Here is a 10,458-nt window from a genome sequence, read left to right as displayed (position 1 = left end):
GAGACTTTACCACAATGTCATCGACGTAAGCTTCAACATTCTTCCCGAGCTGCGGGCCCAAGGCGATGTGCATCAGCCGCTGAAAGGTCGCCCCTGCGTTACGCAGCCCGAATGGCATGCATGTGTTGCAGTACACCCCACACGGGGTTAGGAAGGCTGTCTTTTCGACGTCTTCTACCGCCATCTTGATCTGGTGATACCGAGAGAAGGCATCCAAGAAGCATAGCAGGTCGCATTCCGTGGTGGAATCGACGATCTGGTCGATGCGCGGGAGCGGGAACGGATCTTGCGGGCATGCTTTGTTGAGGTTGGTGAAGTCGACACACATGTGCTCCTTTCCTCCCTTCTTTGGCACAATGACAGGGTTGGCCAACCAATCTGGGTATCGGACCTCGCGAATGACCCCAGCGGCTTCTAATTTGCGGGTCTCTTGGACGATGAAGGCCTGCTTTTCTGTGGATTGCCGCCTGGCCTTCTGCTTCACAGGGCGCACGTTGGGGCACACGTTGAGGTGATGCTCGATTACACTCCTAGGGATCCCTGCCAACTGGCCAGGCTCCCAAGCGAATACCTTCTTGTTTGTGCGCAGGAACCTGACCAGGGCCTCCTCCTGCTCGGGTTCAAGGTTGGCGCCTATGGTGAAAGTGGCGTCGGTGGACCTGTCCTCATCGACGGGTATCTGCTTGGTTTCTGCCTTGTCTTGGGTGAACAACTGTTTCTCCTTGGCGGGCGCAGCCCCCTTGGGCTCGGGGGTCTCCAAGTCGGCGGGCTGTGCCGACGCCGCCTTCTTGAAGGCGAGCTTGAGCACCCGCAGCGCGTCTCCGGTGTCCCCGTGCACGGTGAGGACACCGCTGCTCCCGGGCATCTTCATGAGGGTGTACGCCGGGTGCGTCGCGGCCATGAACTGGGCCAACGCTGGGTAGCCGAGGATGGCGTTGTAGGGGAGGCCGATGGGGGCGATGTCGAAGTCGACCAGCTCCGTGCGGAAGTTGTTGTAGGTGCCGAAGGTTACTGGGAGCCGGATCTGTCCCAAGGAGCTGGATGATCCGCCCCCAACGCCTGAGAAGGGCCAGCTGGGTTGCAGCCGTTCTAGGGGTATGCAGAGGAGGTTGAAGGCCTCGACAGAGAGCACGCTGAGGCCCGCACCGCCATCAATGAGAGTTCTGGTAACGGCCACCTGGCAGATGGTGGGGGTGCACAGCATGGGGAGCGCACCCGAGCAGGCCGAGTTGGAAGGGTGGTCCTCCGAGCTGAAGGCCAGGCCGGCCTCGGGCGCCGCCCGGTCCGGGAGAGCCCCCTGCCACGTGGAAGCGGCGCTGACCCGGCGGATGAACGGCTTGACGTGGTGACTTGTGGGCGGCGCCTGCGAGCCGCCCAGGAGGGCCGCGATGACCGGGGGTGTTGGTGTAGCGCGATGGGCGGGGAAGAGGCTGCGGGGCTCTTCCCAAGAGGCCACGGAGGCTGCCGGCAGGTGGAGCAGCCATGTGCGCGGAGCGCCGGTGAGGGCCATGGGGAGCCAGTTGGCCTTGAACCTATCGTCACCTCTAGCTTCGAGGAGGGCCTCCTCGCTCGCCAGCAAGAAGGACAGTGGATTTGTCGCGCCGCCGTAGCGCGGCGGCGTTGTTGGCTTGAACTTGTCCGGCCACCGTACCCGTTGCAGGGCTGGGGCCAGGGCTCGGAGCCCCCTGGCCCCCGTGCTGGCGGCGGCGGCCGGAGTGGGCGACGCGCTACTCATCGCGAGGCAGGCCGTGGCGGTGGCGGAAGAGAAAACTCCGGTGCACCCCTACCTAGCGTGCCAAATGTCGGATTTCGGGTTTCGGCAGACCCTTGAGGTTCAAACACTGGGGTGCGCGCGAAGATTTCGCCTCCTACCTACCTGCACCCCTCCGCCTCGCTAAGATCTAAGCTATGGAAAGAACAACACGAGAGACACAGGGTTTATACTGGTTCGGGCCACCGTTGTGGTGTAATACCCTACTCCAGTGTGTGGCGTGGTGGATTGCCTCTTGGGCTGATGATGATGAACAATACAAGGAAGGATAGCCTCGCGAGGGTCTGTTCTTGGCCGGGGCGATGAACTGCTGGGAGGAGTTCAGTCACCCTTCTCTCTCTCTCTCTCTCTCTCTCTCCGATTGTCGATGCCCCCCTCCCTTGGGGGTGGCCAGTCCTATTTATAGAGGCCCTGGTCCTCTTCCCAAATATTGAGCGGGAAGGGAGCCAACAATGGCGGGCTAATTCGAAGGGGGACAACTAGTACCAGCTATCCTGTCAAAAGTAGTCTTCGCCTGCACAAAGCTCTGGTGGTGACGCCGTCTTGGGCTCCACAATGACCTCCGTCTTGTAGTCCTCCTGGTCCTGGTCTTGTTGCACCGAAATGGCAACCTTTGCCTGATGCCTCGGTACTCCGCGGCTGCGCTTGCCCCCTTTGCACCAAAGAGGAAAGGAGGACACTGCGCGGGCTGGCACCCGCCTGGCACCCTTGGTCGTCATGGCTTGCGTCATGGGCACCTCGTGAGGTACCCCGCCTTGATCTCTCCGCCTCCTCGCGAGCTAGCCTGATGAGGCCGTGCCTGAGGAAGCTCCGCGTCGTCCGCCCCGCGAGGCTTGGCCCCTCGCGAGGGTCTTGGGTCTGTGTTGGTGAAGATGGGCCGTGTTGGGCCCCCTTTGAGCCACGCCGCAGGCCGCAGGCAGGCAAGTCTGGGGACCCCCGTTCCCAGAACGCCGACAATATCGCAACACCCTACAACGGGGGCCTGTAACACCCAGTATGTAACCTGCCATATTTGTATTCCAACTCTTGCCATTTCCGGCACTAAGTTATGATATTTCTTCGTTGTCGGGTTTTTGTATTCATTTTGCTTTTGTCTTTGTCATGCGCCTCTTATCATGTTATCATGTGCATCGCATTTGCATACGTGTTCGTCTCATGCATCCGAGCATTTTCCCCGCTGTCCGTTTTGCTTTCCGGCGCTCCTATGTCCTCCGGTGTTCCGTTTCTACCTATTTTCGTGTGCGGGTATTAAACGTTTTCGGATTGGACCGAGACTTGCCAAGCGGCCTTGGTTTACTACCGTAGACCGCCTGTCAAGTTTCGTGCCATTTGGACTTCGTTTGATACTCCAACGGTTAACCAAGGAGCTGAAAAGGCCTCGTGTGTGTTGCATCCCAACACCCCTCCAAAGTGGCCCAAAACCCACCTGAACCTCCTCCATAATCTAGGTCGTTCGATCACGATCGCGTGGCAGAAAACCGTGCTCAATTTGGAGCCTCCTAGCTCCTCATACCTATAAAAAGGCCTCTCCCCCAAAAATTCGGGATCCCTTCCAACCCTAGACCTATCCCCGCTCCTCTTCGCGCGGCCGGACATGTCCGTCCGCGCCGGACGCCACCGCCGCCGCCAATCACGCGCTGCCACGTGGCGCGCTGCCGTCCTCTCCGCCGTCGGCCCGGACGAGCCCGAATAGGCCCCCCCGAAGCCCGTCACCGCCCCCGCGCCTCCTTGCCTCTTCTCCGCAGCCGCGCCGCCGCGTCATCAGCCATGCCGCCTGGCTCCCTTCCCCGCCAGCGCCGCGCCACCTCGTCGTCGGTGGCCGCCGCCCCGCGCCGCCCCGACCCGCCGCCACATCGCCTCGCCGCACCGCCGCAGGAGCTCGCCGGCGCCATCCCGCCACCCTCCTCTTCGGCGTCCCCCCTACTCCAGCGACCTCAGGCCCCTCTTCCTCGACTCCGGCGGAACTCCGGCGAGCGCCTCCTCATCCATGCTGATTCGGATCCGGATCTGAAAAAACCCTAGCGGTTGACTTTTTGTCCAACTCCCAGTAATTTTTGCATATATTCATCATGTCATATCTCTGCAACCGTGGCTTCGTTTCGGGCGTGTAGCATATCAAATTGTTCGTCTCGACGAATACTTCATTTCATTCCATTGCACCATGTTCATTTGAGCTCATCTTGATGCCCTAAATGCTGTTGCAAGAGTGCTAGTTTATATTAGTTTCAGATTCTTATCAGTAATTGGACATTTGTCATTTTTGCCATGTTTATTGTGTGCCTCCTATGAACTTGAGCCCTACATGAGTTTTGAAGTATGCCATGCTATCTTTATAGGGGTGTATGCCATGTATTTTTGTAATCTCTGTGGTGACTAGCACAAGCATGCAAGTATCCCTCGTAATGTTACTGATTTCAGGGACTTCGAAATCTTCTAAGTCTTTGTCATGTCAATATTTTTATGCCATGTATTCATGTTGATGCAGAGTGATCCATGCCTCTTTGGAGCATGATCAGTAAGGATGTTTTGTAGATATTGTCGTGCTCTATCCATCCATATCTTTGTTTGCAATTATGGAGCACCCTAGCTTGACTCAATCGAGCTCTACTTTTGCTATAAAATGTTCCTGACAGATTGTTTACGTGTTGAGCATTTTTGTCTAGGTTGTTGTAGTTGATCCATGCATGCTATGTTGTTGTTCTTGCCATGTTTAGCTTCTATGCCATGTCTACTTGCTGGGTGTATGCTTAGTTTGTCATGCAATGCCTTGTGGTGAGTGCATCGAGCTTGTAAACATGCCTACTTGATATCTGTTTTTGTCGTGTTCCAGTTTTCTACTATGTTTGAATCTGTTAACGTTAATTGCTATGTTCACATGGTTGCCATTGTATTTTCTGATCCCTTTTGGCTTATGGTCAGTAAGGGACTTTTGTTGTATGCTTTGAGTAGCTTCATGCCATGCCTTGGTTTTCCATGATATGTTCCTGTAGCATGTTGTTATCATGCTCTAAACATTGCTTCCTGATCTTAAATTCCTGACATGTTGTTATTTTCACTAAGTCTGTAACCTGATATCGTTTGCACTTTTGCCATGCTTGTTTGAACCTGTTATTGAGTGAATTAGCTGTAGCTCAGTGTTCATCTTTTGTCAAACATCTTGAGTGGATGCCTGCCATGTATTTTTTTGTTATGCTAGAGTGCAGTAGCTTGTTGTTCTTGATGCATTTAGATGGCCTCGTGCTGTTAATCGCAGATCGGTGCCATTATTGTTTTGCTTGCCATTTGCAAACCGTGCATCCGTTTCCGGTGATCTTTATATCGTTTTCGACCGAAATCAACTCACCTTTCCAGTGGCACTCTTGGTTTTACAAGTTGAGGCCAGGTTCAATCTTTCCTTTCTGAAAGATGCATATGCATCCCATATCGCATCCCGCATATCATGCCATGTTTTGCATCATTGTTGCTTGTGCATTGCACGTGGTTGATTGTGTCTCCCTTTGCTTGTGTTCTTGCTTGGGTAGAGCCGGGAGACGAGTACGTGATCGAGGAACCCGTTGAGTACGCTTACGAGGATCAAGCTAACGTCAACTCGGAGAACTTTGCAGGCAAGATGACCATACCCTCAAAATCACTTCTATCTTTGCTTGCTAGATGCTCGCTCTTTTGCTATGCTTATGCTACGATACCTACCACTTTCTTATCGTGCCTCCCATATTGCCATGTCAAACCTCTAACCCACCTTGTCCTAGCAAACCATTGTTTGGCTATGTTACTGCTTTGCTCAGCTCCTCTTATAGCGTTGCTAGTTGCAGGTGAAGATTGGAGTTTGTTCCTTGTTGGAACAAGCTTATTGTTGGGATATCATTATTATATCTTGTCTATTTTAATGCATCTATACACTTGGTAAAGGGTGGAAGGCTCGGCCTTATGCCTGGTGTTTTATTCCAGTCTTGTCGCCCTAGCACTACACCACGCACCAGAATTCCCTACCGACGTTTGTTGGGAAAAGTCACTATTGCCGACCCACAGTCAGCCACGAAAATTTCTAAGAGACCGTGGGTCGAAAAATCTATGTACAGTGGCCTATTGTCGGTCGGGAATGCTACAATATATACCGTCCAACAGTCGGTCAGGAATTCTATTATGGCGAACAGACCATCCGCCGGTAAATAACCCCGACCGACAGTCCGATGCTACATGGGCCTCCCACGCAAATGGCCAATTTTTAGTGCCAATAACCGGCCCAGCCCGCGAAGTTTTCTCGCTCAAAATCACAAGCACGCCGCCGCTCCACGCTTCTTTCGTTCCCCACGCACGAAACCCTAGTTCCTTTCGTTCCCCACGCACGCCGCCGGCCGAGAGAGGCGACCTCACTCTTCCCTCCTATGGCGCCACCGCTCCAACCCATAGCCGGCTCCCTCTCCCCTCCCTCCCTCTCCACTCCTTCCCATGGTGCCAGATCTGAAGGGGTCAAGGTCATTTCGCTCCCGGTGGTCCAGAGCGAGGTAGGGGCCTCTGGTCCCTCTGCTTCCGGCGACATGTGCCTCCATCTCTGCCAACCAACCTTCGGTGACCAACAAGTAGCCATCCATGGCGGTAACAACAGCGGTAAGGTCTCTTTCCCTCTCTTGTGGTCTCTCCCTCCACTCCCCCTCCTGGTTGCAGCGTGCAGATTTGAAACCCTAGTGTGTAGATTTATAGTTTTCTAAAAATTATTTTGACGAATTGGTTACACATGGGTAAGGGACTGATAGTTAAGAACAATTTCATCTCTGTGTTTTCAGTAAGATAGAGAATGACACAGTTAAACATTCAAATTTAGGCAATAGATCAATGGAACATTTGTTCGGCAGTCTAATAACGAGATAAGATAAAGGTTCTTTTAATTCACTGAAATTAACTTTTACTTGAGTGATGTGCTAAGGTCAACCTATATACATGCACATCCCTGAACTGAAAATACACTCAGGCACCAATTTCGGACAGTACAAAATTGATATGATGCTTGCTTTGTGACTGAGTATCTTATTGCACAATGTCTCTGAATAAAATGCATGGGTTAGAAATAAACTGAAGTACCGAACCAAACTATTGACATCAGAGGGCAGCAATTATGAATTGAATTTCTCAATTACAGCAGTAATTGTACTGTATCTGTAACGATACATGCTTACCATGCCAATAAATATTTGGTCCAGAGCCCTTGATCATGACAATTAGAAATCAGAAAACGCATTACATATATTCAGTAATGCCTTTCAATATTTTTTCCCGTCCATGTCACAAAATAAACACTCCAAGTGGTATGTTTGAGCATCCATTCCTGTAGCTCAGACTTGATGTGGTGATTACTTGGTATGTATGTCTTGCTTGCATATCTTAACTGAAGATCCATTTGTAAAGCACAACACTGAGAAGTGAGAACTGCCTTCAGGTTGCACAAAAAGTCCAAATAATCATACTAATGGTTCAGCCTTTCAGTTGAGCATTGTAGAATTGTCACAAATATAAGAGTCTATATTTAATCTTCATGCTCTGAGAACAAGAACTTCAGCTTATTTAACCCTGCTATGAAATAAATAGCTCCAGAATCACAATTAGCCTTTTGTTTTCTTTATATGTTCAGGGCACTTGTGCACAAGGATTCCTGCTTCCGGCTACTCACGAGCTTCCGGCGAGTGGTGCAGTGATGTCCCGCCCTTTTTGCCACTGCCTCCCCACTAATTGGTGAGTCTAGTGAGTTATCGACGTACTGGGTATCTTACTTAAGTTAACTGTATAAAGTTCATTTATGTTTCTTGCCAGATGGTGCTATGTCTTCAATTAATTCTTTTTTTGTAGGCAGGCAGTGCTAGAGTCAAAGAGCAGCATGGCAAGTCGAAGGTATCTCATACATCTGATAACTAGAGTCATTTGACAACGTCTTCTCTCAGCATGGCGATGTTCTCGAAGGTAGTCCTAACATACCTATTCTAACTTCTTGATGTTAGACCTATGATTTTGTTAGGCCTGTCCTCTTGCTGATTGATGTGCTAGCTGGCAGTGGAAGCAATATGACATCCCTTACGAGGACATCCAAAGGATACAGTTTCTTCAAGTTCTCTTTCGAAAGAGAAGCATCTCGGCAATGGAGAAGATGAGCGACTGGGTAAAACAGCGCTTCACTACATCTTTAGGTATAGCAGAAGTCAAGTTCCTGTAGGATAATATGCAATAATAGGTGCACAGTTCTTTTTCCTTACGATAGCACATTTTTGGCACATGATGATAGATTCAGCTGCTTGATGGAAAGAACATACTGGTGCATTATGCAAACAATGGATGATCTGCTGCTGCTATAAATGAGTAAGGTATTTATTTCTTGCAATCAGAATCTGTACATTCACCAGTACATATTTTAAGTTACCTCTTGTGACCCAACTTCAAATAGACTAGTATTCTGAATTTTTTTTGTACCTTTTGCCATTGCATGTAGCATTCTGAGTGTGGAAAACTGAAAACTAGAGGAACACCAGATTGGTGAGCTGATATTCTAAAGGTAAAATGGTGGGGTCATGGAGGAACAACTAAAGGTAGTAAAAAGGTATGTAGTGGGCAATTCTTTATATACATAATGAATTGTATAAACACAAATAGTGCTTCAAACGCTTCTGCTGACCTTAAGATCACACACTCTAGTTTTTTTGCCTATGCTAATAGAGTAATCTGTCTTATTTATTTTTAAATAGAAGAAACAAACACTTCTGCTGACCCATCAGCTCGTTATGGAAATGGTGGGCGGGTTGGGGTGATTTCAGCTGAGGATCAACGTGTTAACACATGGTTGTTGACTTCTCTGTATTTATTACAATTTGTATTGTTGAGAATGAGACGCTTCTCTGTGTTGGCATTTCAATACTATAGTCCAATTGCATGCAACAACAACGTCAAACCGTGTTCTTTCCACAAAGCAAAGAAAATGCAGTTTCTGATAGTGTATTATAATCGAGACTTGTTTAATCACTACACCACGCACCAGATTTCCCTACCAACGACTTATTATAATCGACATCGATAAGATCTCACTCTCTCACTTGGCCTCTCCCTACCCTCCCCCCTCTCTCTATTTGTTGTAGTGTGCAGATTTGAACTAGTCCGTAAGTTTAATAATATCTTTAAAGAAATATATGCTGCTTTGATTCATGGAAATAGAGAAGCCCTTGAAGTAGTAAAGTTCTTTATGTGCAGCAGGTAATTAAGCTTCATTAATTTTTATTAGTTTTCTAAAAGGTACTTTCATGAACTGGTTACACATGTTTTTTTTCTTTTGATAGCAGGCTTGACATAAAGTTTTGTTTTCTGTTGTTTTTTAGTGAATGATTTGGAAAAACATAGTAGCATGGTGGACAAAGGTCACGAACAGATCTTGGCTTCAAAGTTACATTCAAATATGCCACTTCCTTGACATTCGAGAGGTGGCTATTGTATAAGAATTTCTTTCTGCTGCATTTTCTAATAGTGTCTAGGCGAACTGATTGTCAGGCTAATTTTTTTGTGGTGTCTTATGATGGTCTATGAAAGTAATTTTCCATCCTCTGATTACAGAACCATTTTTTTCTTGTTTCAAAGTATTTTTCACATTACTAGTCATACCATGGCTTTTACCAGGATTTGGAGCCTTGGTTTGTTGGTGAAGTAACGATTGAAGGAGATACTAAATTGTTGTTTGTGATAGCAAGTGGCTTGCCTACAACAGAGGACTTTGAGCATGTCACTTATTTGGAAATATTGAAAGCTCCACCTATCCCCATAGGTAAATTCATTTCTTAGCAAATGCTTTCGCTACTACCTACTATTAATCATCTAATTTCTTACTCCTTTCATTTATGCAGGAATTGCCTGAAGAGCGTTATCCCCCATGTCCTAAAGAGAATTATCCTTTCATTTAGCAAATGCTTTCGCTTCTAGATTTCTTACTCCTTTCATGTATCTCAGGATATAGCAAAAAGAAGTTGCAGGAAACACAAAAGAGGGGAGCGAAAGGTACCCCTTTTCCCATCAGCGATAATGAATTCTCTTTAGTTGCTTTGGTATGAAATTGTATTGAAGGAAGCTTAGAGAAAATATCATGTTCTCCAGTTATTGTGTGGAAATATTAACCGGGGATTTTAACTTGCAGATTTTCAAATTGGAGGATGTTCTCCAATAAGATGTAGAAGGAACGCTTTGATGTCAAGTACTAGAACGACACAAGGATCTTGGTGGAATGCTGAGAGGATGTGTATGTAGTTGCCCACTACAAGGAGCCCAGGCAGATGATGTGCCTCTTAAAATAAATTCTAGAAAATAAAGCGAGGGATTTTTGCTATTAGGCAATAAACTATAATGTTTCCTCAACTTAATTAGTTCCACTAGTTTTATAGGAAACTTGGATGGTCATTAGTTCATAACAGATGATGTATTTATATGTGAAAATTAATGAAATGTATGTTATTGTTTGCATCTGGTTCAATATTTTTGGATGACATGCATTGTAACTTGATGTATATTCTATGGATAATTTAAGTCCACTTATGGAGGGCTAATGGATGTTGGTCGGTAAGAAAAAACTGTCTAACAATCGGTCAGGAAAGGCCAATGCCAGGCCCAACATAATGTTGGTCGGGAAAGAATACACTGTCAGATTGTCGGTTGGGAAAGGCCCATGG

The sequence above is a fragment of the Triticum aestivum genome, chromosome 2A (genome assembly GCF_018294505.1).
Source record: "Triticum aestivum cultivar Chinese Spring chromosome 2A, IWGSC CS RefSeq v2.1, whole genome shotgun sequence".
In the NCBI taxonomy this organism is placed as follows: domain Eukaryota; kingdom Viridiplantae; phylum Streptophyta; class Magnoliopsida; order Poales; family Poaceae; genus Triticum; species Triticum aestivum.
This window is presented reverse-complemented; position numbering follows the sequence as displayed.